Source organism: Haliaeetus albicilla, chromosome 9 (genome assembly GCF_947461875.1).
Source record: "Haliaeetus albicilla chromosome 9, bHalAlb1.1, whole genome shotgun sequence".
NCBI classification, from domain to species: Eukaryota; Metazoa; Chordata; class Aves; order Accipitriformes; family Accipitridae; genus Haliaeetus; species Haliaeetus albicilla.
The window spans coordinates 10,873,632-10,894,180 of record NC_091491.1 but is presented as its reverse complement, the minus strand read 5'-3'; the positions used below and the strand labels follow the sequence as shown (position 1 = coordinate 10,894,180).

Sequence of the window (20,549 nt, the reverse complement as noted above, 5' to 3'; positions counted from 1 at the left end):
TCATTTCTAAGCAGTGAGAATCACAGTGCTCATTTTAAAACCATCCATCAATTGACTGCCAAAATCTTTTTTGTTAAAAAGGGATATCCTCATCTCCACTGTCTGCCTGTGGAAGAGGCAGCGCAGGGAGAGAAAAAGGGAAGAAAAAGGAGAGCTGGCCTGCTAATACCATATGGCAAACACAGGAACTGAGCGCAGGCTCCCTCATTCCCAGACAAGAGCCATATCCCCACCAGGCCACCATCATTTTTCATCTGCAAATATGCATGTGCGTGTGAGTATGCACAGACACCCAGGCAATAGCAGCATAATCATCTCTATACTGCCCTGCCACTAAGCCCTGAACTCTGAAATGAGAGCCATCATCTCAACAACTGAAAGGGCATATTAATAGTGTTGCCAGTTAAACTCTCCAGAGAGGAGCGGTCTCCTGCATGTTTATACAGAGCCAAGCACATCGGGGCCGAGAGTTGCCTTCAGTTCCACAGAAAGGATCATTATCCTGGTTCTTCCTTGCCTGTGGTCAGCCAACTGCGGCTTTGATAATTACCTTATAGAAACTCAAAGCTGCTACACCAGCATCTTAACACAAAATCATACTCTATTGCCATTTTTCCCAGAAACATTTTTATAGCAGACTGCAGTTTCCACTTAGGCAGCAGACGGACCAGAAAATACCGCTTGAAATGCTTTTGAAGTGGAGATGGGACCATAACACCAGATTCCTGCCCCTCCCTTTAGTGAGTGCAGATGTGGATGCAATTCTGGTCCAGAGCTCCAGTATTTGGCCCTTTCTAAATACCCCGAGTACTTCTAGTAAGGACTGAGCATTTGGGGTTCCTTCTAATGTGAGAGGAGGGGTTTTAAGCACCACTTTGTCCTGAACCCAGGACTCATCAGAAGACCAACGTGCCTCTTAAATCCTGCTCCGAGAGCTTAAGCAAAACATCAACAGAGCACAGACTCTGTGCTAGCAGCCTGCAGAGAGGAGAGCTGCTTTACAACCAAAGAATGACATCAGAACTCATTTACCTAGATGAGCAGGCAGTATAATAGTGCCTATGTGCACTAGCACATTACCAATGCAAGCACTGAGTTTTGGAAGAGGGAGGAGGCATAACAAGTCTTAGAGCACCTTCGGAAAATAAAATGAAACAACACAATATTATTTGCTTCTGCTCTAAGTTCTGCAAATAACAAACAAGGTATCTGTACAGAGGTTCCTGCCAACAGCTGCCATTAACATACATGAATCTTATGTTCAAAGGAAGCCTCCAGCAGTCAGTTTTTCTATCTTAATTTGATTCTTTTGACTTTTCCATCCTGACTGTTTTCATCTTTCCTCATTAAAAGGATTTTTTAAGAATAGAAATTTTTAAAAAAGCCAAACATAGCTAATTATTTTAATGAGCTACCAAAAAAAATACAGTTGCTTTCTACTCTGAATATAAGCAAATGTCAACATTGCATGGGGAGCAGAGGTAGCACAGCATCTTAATACTATACCATCAGCTCCTATATTTGATTAATGAAGACTCACAGGACTAATTTTACACTGCTTCATTAACAGCCTGGGGCAATTAGCATAAAGGTTAGACTACTACGTTATTAATTTTTTTTTTTTTAACAAAATAATTTGCTTCTTTTCCTTTCCCTTTGGAAAAAAACACACCAGATAGACAGAACAAGCTACTGTCCTTTTCAACTTCATATGTAGAGAAACATGAATTACTAGATCTCTCATCAAGGACACAGCAAAGCAGCTGCCCAGTTTCTACAAAAGGGCAAAGGCAATGCTCTCTTGTAAAGCTAACACACAGACAAAGGAAATAGCCTTTCTGCTCGGAGGACACAGAATGGTGATAAACTTAAAATGCAGCCAGCAGCTAGAAGGAGGGGAAGAAATTGCTCATTCCAAACAGTGCATCCATTTCTCCCACAACTAAACCTGTCTTGCAAACTTCTCCAAATGTGATCAAAGGTAAAAGCGCATATATGCAACATTGCAAAAGCTGACGTGTACATAATGAAAAGCATAGGCATCTCCTATTCTTTGAGGCTTTATTGAGAGAACAGAGGAAGAACTGCTTTTGAACTTGCAGGTGAGCAATTCTTTAAAAGCACATCACACTGGCAGCCTTGCCGTGCTGTTGATTCAGCATCACGATGGACAACACAAGAGAGCAAGGTTCAAACCACCTCGTTGTTTCCCTGCTCTGTTTTCCCTCTCCTTCCACATACTAAGGTACACAGCTCTCAGAAAACATGCTTCCTCCCAAGCCTCCACCTCCTCCTCTCCTACAGCCCCAGGAATGGAATAAAAACATAAAAAAGCAGCAGCAGCCCTAAGGAACAGACTTGATAAAAAAGAAAAGCTAACTGCCAGACAACGTTTCAGTCTACTTCAGAGCTGGTTTACACGTAGGAGTACTTGCCAAGACTTGCACAAGGCACCACTCTGCCTTGCAGCGCGTGCTGGCACTCAAGGGGTTAAAGCAATATAAGCCAGGCCTGCTGGAGAAGCACTACAGCAGGAAGAAGGAGTTACAAATGATTTTTCTTGGCAAAAGCAGCTCATTGCAATAGTGGGAGGATTGTGCTTACTCCTCATATATAAATGCCAAAATGAGGCTTGCTGACACTTTCCTGGCATGCCACAGCCCTTCCAGTGGCCCAGGACTTTAACGAAACTTTTGGAGGGACAGAAGGACACACAAGATGTTTCTTCCCCAACCGACCAAACCCCCCTCCCACGTGGCATTATCCAGTGTCCGTGGAAAGTGCCCATCCACCAGCACCACCACCGATTCGGCTTAGCCTCTCCCTTTCCACACCAATACCTGATTTCTGTGGCCAGTGTTTGGGGCTGGAGGTTGCGCAAAGCCACAAGCATGCGTGAGTTTGGGGTGCATGTTCGTGGGGTGATGGGAGATTAACGAAGACCCACAGAACTAATTTTAGGCAAGATCAAGTCTGCTGAAACGCCAGAATTTTGCAACTTGCTTAACCAACAGCCCAGCTTTTTCCCTTACCACACTCCCCAACACCTAATAGTTATTATCTAGGCAAAGAACTGGCAGGGAGTTTAAGGTGACCCCTTCCCTGGTCCTCCCTCTCAGGTTCCAGAGACCAGCAATTTATGGACCTTGAGAGCTGGAAGCTGCATCCAGATCATCATGTTTAATAGACACTAATCTTCCTAAAGGTCTAATCCCTTTGTACTGCTTCTTTAGACTTACACTTTTGGCTTCCACAAAATCCTTTCACACGAGTTCTGTAATTTCATTTTGCCCTGCTAACAGAATAAAAAAGAAAAGAAGAAAAAAAGAAAATAAAGGTTTATCAATCCCTACTCCTACCAGACTTATCCAAACTGTTGTGATTTAATTATTCAGCGTTTCATCATTTGGAAAGTGGCTCCACAGCCATTCAAGAGGTTCATGGTAGGGCTTTAAGAAGATGAAGGTCAAATGGCTATTTTGGGAGTGATTAGCTTGTTCAAAGGCGCAGGGCACCGCATGTGATGCGACTTTGGCTTTTGCCTAGGACCTGCTCTAGTGCTGTGCAGAGCAATGCCTGAACCGTCTTTGCAGCTGAGGAAAGAAGTTCATCACTTCCAGTGACAGAGTAACTTCACTTTCTTCATGCCAGGATCACTAAGGCTTTGTGGTAGGTGACTGGTTTTATCACCTTCTATCATTTCTCTCAATGTGTAGCTGCTCTCTGACACATTCATCTTTAACAGCAACCAATACCTAGTTTTTCTGCTTTTCCTTTAATCTCTCCTGTTTCCCTTGTAGAGATGGCTTTTTTTGTTCCCAACAACCTACAGTCCAAAATAGTCATTTTCTCTCTTGCTCTCCAACAGTAATGAAAATACATGCCCAGAACCCAAATCAAGCAAGAACCTCCCCTCCTCCAAATGTCACTGTAGACAGTCAGATGATTACTCTTACAAAGGCAACCGAGAACAACAACCTCTTGCCAGTGGATTTATATCAGGCTCCCCACCTCCATGGGAAAAAATGTCCATGCTTGCAAACTGAAAGGGAGGAATCAGTTCTATGAGACAACATCACCCAACTGACCAAAGGGATATTCCATACCATATGACGTCATGCTCAGCAATAAAAAGCTGGGGGAAGAAGGAGGAGGGGGGGGATGTTCGACACCATGGCGTTTGTCTTCCCAAGTGACCGTTACACGATGGAGCCCTGCTCTCCTGGAGATGGCTGAACACCTGACTGCCCAGGGGAAGTAGTGAATGAACTCCTTGTTTTGCTTTGCCTGCATGCGCAGCTTTTGCTTTACCTATTAAACTGTCTTCATCTCAGCCCACAAGTTTTCTCATTTTTACCCTTCTGATTCTCTCCCCCATCCCACTGTGAGGGAGGTGAGTGATTGGCTGCGTGCTGCTTAGTTGCTGGCTGGGGTTAAACCACGACACCTACTCATCCCACAAGAAGTCTCATTAGTTTGACCCACTATACCATGACTGCACAAGGAGTTTCAAGGGAAATGTTTGCAAGGCAGTTAACTTTTCCTGTAAATATACACATACAGTAGGGGGTTCCAGGACTGTCAGATTGCTTTACAAAAGAAAGAGACATTTTCCCTGTTTACAGTCTGGGGAGGCAGAGAGCTGCATTCTCAAAATACCACAAGGCAAGATACTGTGCAGCAAGTGAGAACTCAGCTTAGACCTGCTATCTCCAAGATCAGAATCACATTAGCAGAAGCTAGGGGGGAAAAAAGCAAGAACTGAAGAAGGTTCACCATGCTGCTGTTACAGAAAACAGAAATCCAATCCTACGGCCTAGGTTGTTAGGAAAAGATGGCAGGATGGCAAAACAGAGAGAAAACTACCAGAGAAGTTTTCAACTCTAATGGAAATGTCATCCCCACCACTGAAGAACACCCCAAATTGCCCTGATCTAACTTGGTCCTTTTTAACTCATTTCCTGGGGCTGGAAGCTCAGTAATCAGTCTTGTAAATTTTCAGTTTTCAAATCTAGGCAGGAGGTTTGTTTTTCTTGAGCAACGTGCCAATGCTATTTCATGCTGTACAGCTTCCACTATTTTCCTAAGTGCCTTGAGAGGCTTGGCATGAAGGGCACTATGGAAATGTAGTTTTAACTGATAGCTTCCCACTTCTGCCTTGTAACCTACCTTCAAAATGAGGGATTTCAGCAGAAACTGAGGTGCTCCTTTCCCTGCATGCAAGAACTGTACTTGCCGCAGCACACACAGACAGCGAAACGTATTTCAGCTGACTGTGTAGTGCTAGGTGAGCAATGCGATGCCCCTGTCAGGATGGTGACCAACATCTCCATTAATCTATCACTACAAATGGCACAAATTGAAAACAAAACCCTCACCCTTCTTAATGCCCATATTACAAGACACGCCAGATATTTCTCTTTCAGCCAGCCAGCTAACTCTGAGGACTGACTTACAATGTCCCTCCCCATCCAGAGATATGGTATAACCACATGGGCAAGAACTATTCCAGCTACCCATAGAGGTCAGCCACAATCACAACTTCAAATTCATTAAGAAATGAATGTTACCAGAGCTCACTGAAATGGGCTAAGCTAATCGGAGGTGTTGTGGAATGACTGATTCATGACTAGCCATGGCCAGGCAAACTCCTTCTCTACTTGCAAACCTAAATGCACTATTCCCAGCTGCCATCCTGACCTGCAGGTCAGATCCACAGCATCATCAGGAGCAAGGAGCAGGGATAAAGGGAAACCAATATAATGCCTTCCCCCATTAACACTTGACTTTGGGCACAGAACATCACATTGTTCTTCGTCCGGCATTTTTAAAGATTTTTGAAAGAATATCCTAATTAATCTGCAGGGGAATTCAGGCAAGATTGCTTTAAGTATTTTTAGCTTAAAAATGCAGTGTTGTCAAGTATTTTCCCCTTTCCTAGTTCACAATGTTCTCATGTGTTTGAGGCTATTATAGAAGGGCATAAAGCATCTATAATCCCCAAGATTATACAACAGCATTAAAATACATAATATTTTGGGGCTCCAGAGGATTATTATTTAATGATGGTAATTTTCCTGCCTTTCATCCAGAAGGATCCCCCCCCCCCCAAAATAACAGTTTTCCCAAAATAGAAGTGCAGCTGCCTGTGAGACAGGACAAGGCAAAAACCTCAGCAGTGACTCATCAGGGCAGAGGAAGAAAAGACAACTCCTATTCACAGGAAGATACTACTGAAGTTCTGCTAGAGTAGAATGAATCAGGAATTCACCTTAATAAAAAGCGTCTGAGGGTTTTTGCTTATCAAAGTTTTGCTGCTGATCCACAGACATAAAGCTAATAATAATCATCAAAACAAGCCTTCTGGGCATATTTGCCCTGTCATTTGTAATGTACGCCAATTGCTGCACCTCAGTGCTAGCCCCACCCACTTCCAGAGCAACTTCCATCCAGTTTTGTCAGTAAGTCTTATACACATTAATGAATTAAGCCACAGGACAGTTTTGAATGGTAAGATAACAAATATTATTCTCCTTCCATGTCATTATTCAAAGTCTGTTGAGTTATAAGAGAATCTGGATCAATTCTTCATTGCTCAAAAAAAAAAAAAAAAAACCAACCACAAAGAGCAAAATAATAAGGAAAAAAAAAGGTCAAAGCCATGCAACGTAATCTATGAAGGACTTCACTTTTGGTGCTGCAGCTAAGAAACCAGATTCGTCTCTCTTGTGTAGGAGAAAATCAGAAGCAGCAATAGATACTTTTGCTAAAACAGAGCCACAACATGCTTCCCAGAAAGGCCACGAGCTACACAACAGCATGCAGAGCTGTGGAGGGGGTGGCTGAGGGACGTGAGGCTCACAGTTGCACACAGAATTGCTTATGAGAGCAACCCAAAGCAGGTATACTGCCCTCTGTTTGATGAAGGAACAAAAAAAAACCTGTCAAGAAATGGCACTTAATTTCCACACATAAATACACCCACACGCAGTCAAGAAAGGGAAGGCCTTCTCCCTGCTTCTCTCCTTTTGCTTATTTTCCTATTAGTCACAACACAAATCAAACTGCCAAGCTGACAAGCCCTCCAAACAAGTCAGCAATTCTGCGGCTGTACAGACGCGCTCCCTGGCAACACCAGCCGAACGAGGCCTTCGGGACGCCGTCCCCCCGTTCTGCACGCAGACCCGCAAACTGCAGTTCCCCCCTTGTCAGAAGCGGCTCCTGCACCGACAGCCAGGCTCCTCAAACTGAGGATGGCATCCAAACACACAAAGAGAACAGGCTTCAACATTACCAACACGTCTGCCGGCTTGGGTTCACAAAAAGGATCACCCCAGCCCAACCGACCTACCGACTTTATACTGTGCAACCAAAATCTGCAAAGTCCAAAAATTATCAGAGCCTTTAAAAGGTGGGGGTTTGACATTAACTATGTGACTTGTTACGAAATTGGAAGCGTAAAGCTATACAGAAATTAACATTTTCCTCGCCCAGATTAAAGCTATATAGAAATTAACATTTTACTTGCCCAGATTAGGGTATTGCTTTGGATGTGGTACAGCACTGCTGATAATTTGCTTTAGATTTATGTAACAGTTAGAAAAAAAATAATTTGGCCTTCAAAGAAAGGCTTGACTCTTCCCTTTGAGAAAACTACTGATGTTCTATCTCAGTACTGCATTATTTCCTTGAATCCAGAAGAAGAGGAGGATTCAGTTTCATAAGAAATGAAATCAAGAGACTAAACTTCCAAGTATTTGCGCTTTACTCTCATCTTATGCTGGAATTAATTTTATCACATAAATAGACATGGAACTCTCACTCCCTATTAACTCCTAAGGGGTAAGAGATAATCTTGAAACTACTACTGAAGAAAGAATCACCTTAACATCAGTTTTTATCTCTATAGATAAGGAGCTCAGAAGCTGTGCTAAATCATGTGGTACTTAATGCATTTCATTTTAAAAGAAAATAATTACATCCTAAACTAACTTACATTCAGATGAGTTTGTGGAATATGCTTAGAAAAGGGCGGAGGGGGGACGACACAACTTGTCTTTACTGTATATAGCTGTTTGGAGTTTGCATCTGGGCACTTGCACTTTTCAGCTGCTCCATTAATAGCACAATCCCTGAGTTTCCCCATATCCTACCCATATACATCTTCACAACTACCCAGCAGATTCTGCTGCACACACTTAGTTAAATCTGATGAAAGCAAATCTCTTAGCAAAGAGAGAGGGGCTCACTTACCAAGCAGACAAGTATATGAAGAAGTCCTTGTGCATTTAAGCATTAGAAAAACCTAGTTTGGGATTCTTTAATTTACCAAAAAGAGACTTAAAAGCTACCTTGATCATGGTGTATCACTAATCATCTAAAATGGAAAAAGACGCCTGACTGCAAAACAAAACCTGATGGGATCTCAAGTTAGTTTCATTTTGGAAAAGAGTGGTTTAAAAAATAAAATGATGAACAGTGAGGTGTATTCAACTGCCAGAACCACGCATTAGGAAACATAACCTTCTACTTAACTGTAAAAACATTAATACACTATCTAGTGTAGTCCAATAATTGAGAGGGGGAAGGAATTGTGTGCATGCAAGGTTTACATAGAAGTCAAGTTGCGGACAAAAGGTATAAAAGTACATGTAGAGAACACACACTGTGTTCTTTCAAAAATATATGTTTTATATTGCTGTTATAGTGAAGAAATCATTAGGCCTTTCTCTGTTGAGCAGAAAGAAAACTGACTATATTGCCATCTTCAACCTCTTCTGACATGCTGGCCCATTTCTAGTGTTTAGAAACATTTTGTCCCCCAAAATTCAGTGTAAAAAACATTTTAAACACATCTTAAAAGAAGTCTCATTTGGTAAGTAAGAGTTACTGCACACACATATCTAAACACTCATACAGGTAATTCAAAATTACTTTAAAATCAGATTAATAATACCAGTGAACTCAGCTAAACTTGCCTTTGTTAACAAGCATTTTTCTCAACAGTAGATCTGCTCATTTAGTTTTGAAGTAATGGGAATTCTACCATTGGCCACTGAAAAATAACCTGCACATGGTGAGATCCCCAGTTTTTCACACTCATTAGTTAAATGTCACCGAATATCACTACATTATTTTTAACCATTCCCTCATCTTGAAAAGGGAGGAGAAGCAAGTAGGGCAATGCATTCTGTAAAGCACTTCCCCATCAAGTTAGTGCTTCAGCTTAGTGTTACACTGAATGTCACATAATTTATTTAACTTCAGAACTGGTGTGCAAATGAGCTTTTGGATGCCAGCCACAGAGAAGTCTCCAACACAGAAACTATGAAGTCTTTTTCTTTATTAAATACCCTCAAATCAATGTCACCAGCAATGATACCCAGGGATCTGTAGGACTGGGGTCAGGGAAGGATTTCTTATACTGTATGCACTTTTTGCTTAACATTTTTAGCTTTGTGCACTGCACCTTTTGGGGCTTTACTGTTTTTACTCACAAAATAATGTCATTAAATGGTAACAAATCAAATCCTGGGACCTTATGAGAATCTGTACTTGTCTTGCTGTTTTTCTCTCCATCTCTGAAACTGGCTTCTGTACACAAAATCACCTCAATGCAAACACACTGAAAGAGTTTTAGGCTTTTCCTAAGTTGATCAGATTTATACAGGCCCAATCCAAACCATTTATCCAGTGCTCTGGAAGTTCACTCAGACTCACCTCACCTGAGTACTCTGTATTTTTGGCAACAAAGCAGTGTTTAGGGGAGGCATTACAACTTTGGTGGAAAGAGCACTGGATTGGGAGACTCCTATTCTAGCTTTCCATACCCAGGCCAGCAAACTCCAAAATATCTTTTCAGTCTGTACCTCAGTTTCCCCAAGTACACAACATAAGCTAATAATCATGTCCTTCTCAGAAGCACTATGAGACCTACCAGGGAGAGTGCCACGGGAAAGAGAAGAATTACTAAAAGGATAGTTAGACTGAACTACCCTTGAATATAATTTTTTTTTATTTGAATACACATTTTTTGTTTCACCGATCTGACATTTAGGAGAATGAAAGCTCTTTTCCCTTCAAAGCCACACCAAAAGTTGTAGCAGTTTAAATAAGATTTTATGCATACAGTAAAATTGTACTGATGCAACAGAATTGATTGAGAAAATTATTTCATTAAATTGGTGCAGTTCTCTCATGTAGGAAATATGATTTGAGGGTATCACATCAATTTAGCATAAGTCAGTAATAAATCGATTTAAGATTCAGGTAAATCACTGTGGTTTTCTTCTCTAGGAAAGAGTGTAAAGGAGCACAATTGAAAATATTATTAGGAAGAAACAGAAGAATCTAACAAGAGCTATGAAATCTAGGAATTCTTTTCAATTAGCAACTCTGCTAAAAGCAGCAACACTTCTGCCTACTGTATCCGCACATGAACAATCCCAGTCTGCTGGAAAGCGCGTGAGTGAAGCTGGATAGTAAAGCATACAAGAGATCAGGTATACCAAGTTACTGTTGATAAGATAAAAGCATTTTTTTTAATCTAGGTTACACAGGCAAAGTTGTTCCTCTCTCCAGGCTGCCTGGTCTGTGTGCAATAATTCTGCCTTGTTTCTGGCTGAGGAGCTTTCTCTGTGAGGCGGAGAGAGTCTGGGCCAGCTCCACGAGAGGAGGTTTTTAGGGAACCTGGGAAAACAGCACTAAAAATCTCCTTTCCTCGGCCATTCTTAACCATTAAGAGAGCTCTCCAAAAATTTAAATTTAATTCTGTAAGACAGACAAAAAAAGGCAAAAGGAACATCCATGAAGATGAGTAGGTGAGTGCGCATATAAGCTAGTCCAGCCACAGACCTACACAAGTCTGTGAGATCTGGTAAAACCTGAGCTCTTGCTACACAGCAGAGTTAGAGGAAGCAGGTTGGAACTGCACTGGAGTGTTTACTTCTCCCTGGGAAAGTTTTACAAGCCTTAACAATATAGCTAAATCTGTTTCATTTGGCCACAGACTTTCATCTTCTGTTGCCCCTGTGTGTGTGTACAGACCATGGGCATCCTGACAGCATGTAAAATTATATAGTGAGCTCCAGAGACAAGAATTTCATTTGGCTACAGAAATCTAAATGTTTCTAAGAAGCAGATTTTCCTCTTACACTGGTCTCCAAGAGATTCACCCATCAAAATGCATAAGCTGTTGAATCGAGTGGGGATGTAGCCTGTGCTAACACTGAGAGCACTCTTGTAATAGCTTCAGTCCCTTTCTACTATCTTTCATCTGGTTTAGCTCAGTGTTGCTGGTGTATGAAATTTAAAGAGCTCTGAAAAAGATGTTAACGAGCCCTAAAGAGGAGAGTGCTCTTGCGTTAGTCATTCCCAGGAACACCTGTGAACTATTGAGTTTAATTAGTCTACAGCTGGCACTGGAAAGACAGGGGATTTATTATCCGATTGCTAGTCCTGAGATTGTCTCTTCCAGCGCATTTTTTTCCTGTTTGTTTGTTTTGTGATGAAGGACACACAGAGAGCAAGTGAAATTGTTTAACTAACAGGGAAATCCCTTCTGGGAAAGGGTGCCAGACACAGTAGCACTTGGACTATGGCATCATGGGTGAAGTGTGTGTGGCAGCATCCGAGAATGCCTCAGGAGCGGGTAAAGGCAGGCAGGCAGCGAGCTGTGCACCCCAGGCCTGCTATTTACTGTGTGACACAATTTACTACCAAATCCATATCCTACAACTACAGAACAGCTAAGAGCCCAAATTTTCATTTCAGTAACACATTATACTTCTTTTTTTACTCCTCAGGACTCCACTCAACTCTACAAGCATCCTAAAACAGAGCTAAGAGGTGGGAACAGCCTCTGCCACCACTTCATTCTGTCGTCTACAACACCCAGTGACTTTCAACACAACTAGCTGTTTTAGCACCGATTATTTCACCAATATCACACATAGACACATTTATTTTCATTAGTGACAGTGAATTACAATTGTTCATCCTCAAATACCTCCATCTCACCTGCCTGAATTAATGGCTGCACTCCCGTGCGGTATCAATTTTCTCCCCTGCTCCATCATTTGCCCTTATATTCACTAGGCAGAGTTTTTAAGAGAGAAATGAAAATGTGCCTCCCATATTATGCAGAAGCCAAGCAGAGCCACAACTCAGATCACCTGAGGCCTCGACTATACCCACCACAGCCAGCGTACAGTCCCCAGGGCAGTCAGGCACCCTGCTTTGCAGCAGCAGGCTCATGGTTGGGGTTTGAAACTCCTGGCATTCCCACAGAAAGCAGCCACAGTTTGGAGGCTTTTATCTTTGAACGAGTATTCCCCTACCTTGTGCTAAATTCAAATTACCTCAGCAGAAACAATGGTCTACTTAAACCACAATATGCAAAATAATTATCATCCTGACATCATCTTTACTGACAGTAGCTTGTCTCCGCAGCCAGAGTATGAGATGCTCCCAAGTTGATCGGACTTCATTCTGCCATCACCTTGACATTGCCAAGTCAGTCGTGCTGACATTCCTTCTAGCTGACATTGGAAAGCCTTCAGTAAATCTGTACTGACAGCTTAAATTCTGCCCCCCCCCTTCCTCCTGTCATGTCATCTCCATAAAATTGCCCTGCCCTTGTTTCACTTCATTTTCACATCCTATTGTTATCTCCGTGGATCCTCTTTAGCACAGCGCACTCCTGTCACAAAGGCACAACATCTCCAAAGACCTGACACAAGAGCGACCGGAGAAGTGTGCTGGGAGTCTCATTAAAATGAATTAAACGTCTGTGCTACTACCTCTACCCCTTCCCAGCAAGTTACTTCTCAAACTACAGCCTCGCACTACAGTGCTAATAAAGTGCTTGAGGAGATGTGTAATTTGCATGCCCCGACACCTGCAAGAGCCAGATTTGTTTGGGTTTGAACTCTGGGGGAGCCCACACAGGCCTGGCAGGGGGAAGAGCAGGGACTAGATAAAAAACTGTCCAGTAGGTCTCCAATGCCAAGGTTTAGTAACAACTCAAAAACTTCACACAATATTAAGTCTGGAAAATATAACAAATCAGACACTGCAGCAAGCCCCTAATTCAGGCCAGGCCAGCCAAGGCCACGCTCTGCCCAGCACCAGAGAGGATAATGAACTTAAATAGAAACAAACACAAAGTTATTACACCAACACTTGTTACTCAGGTGCTCAGCTTTAGGCACGCATTCGAGTACCTTCCCAAACCCAAAATGCAACAGAGTGGCTCTAATGAAAAACTTCGTTTTGTGTGATCAGGACAGCAGGTATGACTGATCATAGTCTCATCATCTCACAGGCTCACACCCCTCATGGATTCAACCCTTCCCCCAAAGGAACTTTCTTTTTCCCTTTTACAGACACAGATTTTATGCTAAAGATGAAGAGCCAGATATTAAAAGCAGGCACCCATGGGCATTGACGGGCGCCTCACAGGATTCCCCCCACCCAAGCCCCGCACAGGGGGTCCCACAGGCTGGGCTCACGCAGCCCCGCTCCTCAGGGGGTTCCCGTGACACCCCCGGGGAGGCACAGCCCTCCCTGGGGAGGCACCCCACCCCCTTATGCCACCGAAATACCTGGGTGCCGCCATGCTCCTGCTCCTGGTCCCAGTCCCGGTCCAAGTCCCCCCACACCAAAGGGTCCTTGTCCCACGGCAGCAGCACTGCCCTGACAGGAAGGGGCCAGGCATCCCCCTCCTACAGGCCGGGCCCAGCAGCACCCTCCTTAGCCCAGCCCAGCTGCCCTCATTAGCAGGAGCCATTACCCTCATTAGCAGGGCCCATCCCCTCATTAGCAGACCAGGGAGCCCTGCACCTGGCCCCGGAGAGGCCCTTGCCCCTGGGTGACTGTGATCCCGCAGGCCCAGCTATGAGGAGCCTCTGGCAAAGGGGACCCATGGCGAGGGACCGATTTCATGCTGTATAATTAACAGGCTTTAAAATGCATTTTATGAGGGTACCTCAGGCATCATGAACTCTTCATGAGACAGCAACAAGACCTGTTTATGCCTGGCAGGGTGGGGAAAGCAGGGGAATAGCCCTGTGAAACTGAAAGGGAGCTAAAACCCATATATGCTTTTATGGTCTCTAACAGATTTTATGCTAATATAATTTACACGGAATTTAAAATTAAGCTATATACATGGACTATTTCCTGCAATTCAGTTACATACTTTGAGATGTAAATAGATACTTGCTCTAAAAGTGCAGTTAAGCTGTTCATGCAATTAAAAAGCACGTTTTTAGCTGTATATGATTCCATGCAGCTTTTTCTTTATGGGTAGACAATGAAATACAATGCTTTCTGACACCAGATATTTTGTCTTTGCTTATTGATCCATATTTCCCTGAGCTGTAAAAATCACTTACAACCCAGGAAAGCCACAAGGGCCAGGCCAAGAGCCTGCGCCAATCCTGTGAGTTCAAACACTGATGTGGATTTCATATATACCAAAATCCAGACCAACAAAATGAAGTCTATGTACTCCTAACTCCAGAAAGAGAAAAAAAAATATATCCCTCCAGCTATTCCCTGAATCCTAAATCTGCAGTATACAGTTCCCTCTGAAAAAAAGCCAGGCTAGGGGGAAAAAAAAAACAAAAAAACAACCCAACCAACAAAACCACACCAAACCGAGGAGCAATAGATCTCTGAAATAGATTTTATGTCAGAGATACCTATTAATCAAGTTCTGTTGCATGTATTTTATGTATGTAGCATGCATCTACAAATCCCTCCAAAAGTACATCTGCAAGAAATACATCATTGCTGTATTTTCTTTAAAAAACTCACATAACCTATTCCTTCCTCTTGCCCAGTGTGTCTGCTCTCCCTGCACTCCCCTGCTCCCGCAAATGCTATGGACTCTGGCTCACAGGTCTGAAACAGACTCAGCTAGTTCAAAAAATGTAGTTTAAAAAAAAAAAAAAAAAAAAAAATCAGTGAAACCTGCCTACGTGGATACGTTTACACCACAATGAGTGAGATCCCACCAGTCAGGGTTAGTCCCATATATTCATGGAAATAAACTACAACAAGCTGTACAGCATTAACAGCTATAGGCAGTTGAAAATCATTAGATTCTGCATAGATAAGCTCTAACTGAGTATGTCTGTTTAGGTGAAACAATTAACCCGCATGTGTGCTGCATTGCGAGCAGCCCTAGAAGACTTTACACATTTCGGCTCAGGGCACCTCTTCATTTGACCTCATGTATCCGCTGTGTTTGGCTGCAAGACCTTAGAGAGATGCTGACTGAGAACGGATGACTGCACATTCAATAACCGAGGAAATCTTTGATGCAACTATATTAGGGATGCCATTACTACACATTTTTTGATCAAAAATACATCAGCAGAACATTTTGCTACCGTTGCTAACTCTGCTGTGGTTCAGAAACAAGTGCTTTAGGACATGTACGACCACACTCCTACTGCGTATACAAGAGATATGCTACTGTATCCTCTATGGAATATGACTGTCAGCAATTAAAATGGGTATTGAAAAGACGGAATATGATTTGTGATGCATTTTCCTGGCTTTTGTGAAACATTTGTTCACCAGATTTGCTAACTCTCAAAATGCAGGCATACATGAGAGGTCTGCTAATCCAGGGAATTAGCAAGGTATTGCTCCAACAGATTGCAAGACAACAGTGCTCTGTTTCATACAAATGGGCTTTAGACAAGCAATTGGTACACTCTATGAACAACTTGCCCATTCTTTCCAAGATCTAGAAAAATATCAGGTGATCGAAAACAAAACAAAAAAGATTTACGCTTGCAACCTTTTGAAACAAAGGCTTCTGGGTTGGGATTTTTTTCCTCTCTCCCTTCTGAACTCTGATAGCCTGCAAAGACATAACCTTACAGCGCAAGAAAATAAGATTTAAACACATCTTAAATAAAACAGCCCAGTTGCTATCACGTTGTGATTATCAGCACTGCTGCCAACAACCCACACTGGAGCCAGAGTCTCTTCGAACACCATAAATTCCCAGCTGCCTTAAAGAACACATGCCTTCATCTATCTCTGAAGTCCTGCAAGGTCAGGGGAAGACTCTTAGTTTGCTGTGTATCCAAAACAAAAAAACATTCAGTCCAAACAAATAAATAAATAAAGTAGCAATATACTCAGATTTTCTGCATAATTCAAGTCCCATTCTTGATGGTGACAGGAATACAGCAGAGATTGCTGTTTTGGGAATGCTGAGACAAGCCAGTAGTGGTGACAGAGGGTTTATGATCTATATGAATCCGTACAAGGTGGGGTCCAGTTGATGAGTGGTTCCTTTCCAGGCAGAGCTATTTGGGGTTCGGATGTTTACAACAGAATTTCCATTCCATAGAAAGCATCACCGCTATGTTTTTCATATTCCTTAACAAATGTATTAATACAATACACACTTCCATAATTTGTCCTTTCTTGTAACAAAAAAAAACCCCAAACAACAACAACAAAAAAACCCAAAAACCAGGGCAAAATGCCCAGCAGCTTTACTTACATGTGGCAGATACATGGCTTGTACATAGGCGCATTTGTGCACACACACATAAACATGAGGAATTTATTTCTAAATGTGGGCACACATGCAACATACACATTTTTAAAGCAAGGTGTCAGTTTTTATCACAGAAAAAAAAATTATAGATCTATTAATAGCAAGAGGCCTTTTTCTCCAGTAGAGAACAGAATACCAATTAGGAACATTTATAACCCCTCCACTTGCAATTCCCAATATTGACAATACAGTCACACTGAAAGCTTGACCCACCAATTGAGTCAACAATGTAGCCCCATGAGCCCATTCATGTTACAGCACTTAAGACACATACCTTACCTCATATAGACACTTTACCAAACAGTGCACCAGAAACTATTTTAAAAAACCCAAAGAGAAAGCAGCCCTCCAATCATGAAAATCTGACATAATAGTATATAATTCCATCCTTACTTAATGTCTAAAACTGGAAGGCAACCTTGAAAACACTTCAGCATATGGAAAAACAAGGAGGACTCACATCCCACCAATATACAATATGGAGCTCTTCCGAAAAAATTGTATCTGCTTTCCCCAGAAATTCTTCCTACACAAATCCAGTGATACTGTGCATAATCCTGCTGTTGACAACAGTATTAAATTGCTGTTAGTGCCTGGCTTGTCCTGCAGATCCAGCATGACGGCACCAGTCCCTTGGGCAGCAACCAGATCAGGCTGCTCTCCAGCCCAGCTGTACAGCTGCACACCAGGTTTGGTGGTGCAGACACCCACATCCATGCACTCTTTCAGTTTCGTCTCCAGGGCTCATTATAATTATGATTCACAAACCAGAAAGAAGCCCTGCAAACTAAATTGACAGAGCTCCCGAACCAGCGTCAGTGCCCAGGCACAAGCTATGTTAAGACCACCCACCCGAACGTGTCGAAGGTCTAACACAAAGGCAAGTCGATGTGCCCGTGTGTTACGGCACTGACGTCTCCAAAGCTCTTCTCTTTATAGCTGACTTCTGCCAGGACTTGCTTAGTACCTGTCTCATCCCCCCGCCATCTCCAGTGGTCTTTCCCACCTGAAGTGACTAGCTTGCCTCCTGAATCCTTATCTTCTCTCCTAACTAGGTGGGAAACAGCTAGTCACAAATCCCTCTTTCTAACCTCAGCTGAGTACTGCCATCAACTAATAAGAAAGCAGGGGTGGAAAGTAGTTCTTTAAGTATACCATTCACATAAGGCTAGTTTTTGCTGAAAAAGCACCAAAAATAAACCCCTCAAAAATCCAGTCTCTCATATTCTCACAGCTTATTCCTCCACTCAGCTTCAATAAGCCAGCAACAATATTGCATGCCCAGACTCCATATCACTGGGATCACTGGGGCTTGAGTAAAGTGGGAATTTAGCCAGCACCTATTTAATTCCAAATTCATTTAATATCTCTATACCCCCTCGACAAATAAGCTTTACAACATTACGAGTTAATCAAGCCAGGCACTAGTGAAATATTTTTTAAAAACCCTTAAATCTAATAGAAGATTACCGCACCCAACCGTAGAAACAATTTTAAGCCTAAATTTGGCAAGACACATTAGTTTTATATTGGGCTAATTACTTCCAAGTGTCCAGGAAATACAATTCAGTAATTACAGCTGTATTAGCTGGATGCAAACTAAGCAAGAGGCAGAGCTTATTTACCACTGAGCCGGTGAGTCACCCTGGACATTCTACACAACCCAGCCCTGCTTTACAGACAGACTTTGCTGAAGACTGAGCGAAATTCAAGAACCAAAGGTGCTCAATGCAGCAAGCCTGGTTGACAATGTAAAGGATTTGAAGGCTTGTGAGTACTGATGTGCGGGCATATTTGCAAGGCCTCAACACACAAGGAGGAGGCCAGGTTTTCCAGGGAGCTTAACTCTCCCTTCCTAGCACTAACATACAGGTTCGATTTTCCAAAACACTTGGTCCCCAGCGCCTGCTGGTGTGATGCTTCTGGCCATGCCATCCTAGGAGCTAGGCACTGGGTGAAGGTACGGGGCTCCGAACTCTTCTGCATACCTGAGGGGAAAACACCTCTCACTGACCTCAACTTCGGAAAGCACCATGCCTGAATTTAACATCGGTACTATCGAACCCAATTCAGAGACACACAGGGAGGTGGGAATGACAGGACAAAGCTGGCTCAGTGAGCTAGCCAAAAAGCCCACAGGGAAGGGGCTGAGCCAGCCTTCGCCACGAGCACAGCTCCAAGTCCCTAAGAGCTTCCAGACCATCCCCACACCATGCCATCTCACAGGATGTGTCCAAGGCACAATTTTTACAAGACGCTTTCCTACTGGCTGAAAACAGAGCTCACACTAAATTAAATGAAGTTAAATCCTATCATCTGTATACCCCACAGAAAAGATACTCCATCATCACTGTCAAGAGAAAACCCGTAAGCCAAGCAGCAGGCAAATAACCTCTGCTCCCCATTACACTGCTCTAAAAGCGCTTCGCTCAGCTTATGGCAGAAATGGATTTGATAATGCGGCAAGGGAAAAATACGTCGTGGGACATTTCCAGTTCAGCATTCTCCACCCCCACATTTTCCACAATAATTAATAACCAAAGCTGTTAATGTTTAAATGATCCACGTTCTCTAGTGCAGCCAGCAATGCCTCAAGAGGCTTTCCACTGGGGCTAACACTATTAACTGTGTGGATGCCTCAGGATACATACTGCTTAATGGATGAAAGGACACTTCTGTAAAGTCTCCAAACATTTAGGAACTCTCTTTTAAATCTGAACCAGCTTAATAGAGTATTCAGGGTTCCCAAGGTTTGCGAAAACATCCATGTTTTACTCATGGGTCAAAGGCATAAAATGGTTTTCCAGACTCCCAAGTGCTAATCAATATTATCTATTGCCCTCCTCCATTCCAATAGTTCCCTTCCAGGCCACAGAGCCCAACCTACGTTCAGTCTTCCCAGCAAATGGGTTATCCAGGGAGAGCAGGCAGGGATCAGCCGGCCCCGGGGAAGCTGAGCAACAGGCATGGGGAAGCTTCCTCTAGTTTCAGACAGTGCTAGAAACTAAATCATTCCCAAACGGCTCCAGGACTCCAGGTTTTGTTTATTTGCTTAAGTCCTTGGGAACCTTTGCAGTTACCAACACACTTGTCAGCACTTCAGGCAAGAGAGAATATTTTAGCATGGAATTATAATAATGATAATTACCAGTTTTTCCTGCCCTGCCTTCTCCAAGCCCTCCCTGCCCACTGCCTCATCCTAGGATTAATAAAGACGAAGGAAGCTTTTAAGACCAAAGCAATTTCTCGGTTTCCCTTCTTTTTAAGCCTAATTCTCAAAGAGCAAGGGGTACAGAAGTTCACCCTGCCTGTGTGTGTTTGCCTACCCGTCCCCCTTCTAATAACTTTTGAAACCCACTAATTTCAAGCAAATTTGACAGGAGGGCAGAGGTCTCAACAATACCAAGTGCCCATAAGTTCAGTGAGGAGATTGCAGCTGCGTAGCAAAGAGGCGCCTGGCTTCTCTCACCTCCCACAGCGGGGAAGGCCGGCGCGTTAGCTCACACCTCATTAGACAGCACAAACCCACAGAGGAAATCAATTACGAGATAAAAGTCCATCGGAAACCAGCCTTCAATCATCCTGCTGCTCATGCAACTACTTGATTCTTAATTCTTCTGACAGCCTGATAACAAGGGCTGCCATGGCCCCTCCTTGGGCAGCAGAAGAGCAAATACATCAAGACCCACAAAAGACAGCCTTGTCTCCTGCACCATTGCATGCTCAACCGTGGCCTTGCATTCAGAGGGAGCAAGGGCAAAGCATCATTAAAATGGTCACCAGGTACCAACAAGAAAACACAGACTTGAAGGATTTGTTCTGTAACCGGACAGATTTAGAGCCACACACTCAGTTGTAAAAGTGAACCAAAATATGGATGTTTCCCCCACCAGACAAGGTTCAACCCATTCAAACCAATACTTCGGAAACACTGAACATTTCCTGGATGGTTTGGTCTCCC

General features: G+C 43.0%; 1 protein-coding gene and 1 long non-coding RNA gene across 6 annotated transcripts in view; one reads left to right on the top strand and one right to left on the bottom strand.

The window, feature by feature from the left end:
- Positions 1-20,549, bottom strand: part of AUTS2 (activator of transcription and developmental regulator AUTS2) — an 802,029-nt gene that overhangs the window by 661,150 nt on the left and 120,330 nt on the right. The window lies entirely within an intron of this gene.
- On the top strand, positions 3,129-6,620 carry LOC138686785 (uncharacterized). Its single transcript, XR_011326096.1, has 2 exons — positions 3,129-3,669; positions 3,869-6,620. It is a non-coding gene; the product is annotated as an uncharacterized lncRNA (long non-coding RNA).